Raw genomic sequence first — 1,929 nt, forward strand, 5'->3', positions numbered from 1 at the left:
TCCCTACCCCAATGTCTCCCAGAGTTTACCTAGCGTTTTCTAGAAACAGTTTAATAGTTTGGGATCTTAGATTTAGATCTTGACTTGATTTTTGTCAAAAATGAGAGGTAAGGGTTCAAATTCATCTTTCTACAGGTGAAAATCCAGTTTTTCCAGCACCATTTGCTGAAGAGGTTTTCCTTATCCCACTGGATTGACCGGTACCCCTTGTCAAAAATCAGTTGCCTGAATTATTGGGAATTTATTCCTGTGGATTCAATTCTGTTCCATTAGTCCACATGTCTGTTCCTGTGCCAATACCCTGCTGTTTTGATTACCACAGCTTTGTAGTACATTTTTTTTGGTCAGGGGGTGAGATGCTGCCCACTCCACTCTTCTTGTATAGAATTGCTTTGGCAATGTGGGGTCTTTTATTATTCCAGATGAATTTTATGATTGTCTTTTCTGGATCTGTGAAGAATGTGTCTGGTACTTTGACATTGCATTAAATCGGTAGATTAATTTGGGTAGAACTGCCATTTTGGTTATATTAATTCTTCCAATCCAGGAACATGGGATGTCTTTCCACTTTTTTGTGTCATTTTCAATTTCTTTTTTTAGCTTCTCATAGTTTTCCTTGTGGAGGTCTTTAACTTTGGTTAGATTTATCCCTAAGTATCTTATACTTTTGGTGACTATGGTAAATGGAATAGCTTTTTTCAGTTCTATCTCTGTCTGCCTGTTGTTTGTATATAGATATGCTATAGACTAGTGTATATTAATTTTGTGTCCTTCAACTTTACTGTATTCGTGCATTACTTCCAGAAATTTTTTCATGGAAGTCATTGGGTCTTCTATGTACACAATCATGTCAACTGTGAATAGAGAGAGATTCACCTCTTCTTTTCCTATTTGGATGCCTTTAATTTTTTGCTCTTTTCTGATTGCGTTGGCGAGGACTTCCTGGACTATATTGAAAAGGAATGGAGAAAGTGGGCATCCTTGTCTTGTACCCATTTTTAGTGGGAAAGATTTCAGCTTTTCTCCATTCAGGATGATGTTCGCAATGGGTTTTTCATAGATAGCTTTTATTGTGTTGAGAAATGACCCTTCTATGCCGATCTTGATGAGAGCATTGATCATAAAGGGATGTTGTATCTTATCAAATGCTTTTTCTGCATCAATCGATATGAACATATCATTTTTGTCTTTTTTCCTATTAATATGGTGCATTACATTTATGGTTTTGCATATGTTGAACCAACCTTGCATTCCTGGAATAAAGCCTACCTGATCATGATGTATAATCTTTTTTATAAGTTGTTGGATACGGTTCGCTAGTATCTTGTTGAAAATCTTTGCATCTATATTCATCGGAGATATTGGTCTATAGTTTTCCTTCCTTGTCCTGTCCTTATCTGTTTTGAGATTAAGGGTGATAGAGCTTCATAGAATGAATTAGGGAGAGATTCACCCTTTTGGATCTTTAGAAATAGCTTGAGCAGAATGGGGTTAACTCTTCTTTGAAAGTTTTATAGAACTCAGAGCTGAAACCATCAGGGCAAGAGGTTTTCTTTGTTGGAACGTTATTTATTACTGATTCAATTGCCTGGCTTGTTATGGGCCTTTTTAGACTTTATATATCCTCCTGGCTCAAACTTGGTACATTATAGCTATTCAGGAATTTGTCCATCTCATCCAGATTGTCTTGTTTCTTGGCATATAGTTGTTCATAGTATCCTCTAATAATGTTCTGTATTTGTACTTCATCTATTGTCATATTTCCTGCTTCATTTCAGATTTGATTTACCTGGTTCCTTTCTCTCTTCTTCTTAATAAGTCTCGCTAGTGGTGTATCAATTTTGTTTATCTTTTCAAAGAACCAGCTTTTACTTTCATTTATTTTCTGTATAGTTCGCTTATTTTCTATTTCATTTATTTCTGCTTGGA

The sequence above is a fragment of the Tupaia chinensis genome, unplaced genomic scaffold (genome assembly GCF_000334495.1).
Source record: "Tupaia chinensis unplaced genomic scaffold, TupChi_1.0 Scaffold143912_1, whole genome shotgun sequence".
Taxonomy (NCBI): domain Eukaryota; kingdom Metazoa; phylum Chordata; class Mammalia; order Scandentia; family Tupaiidae; genus Tupaia; species Tupaia belangeri.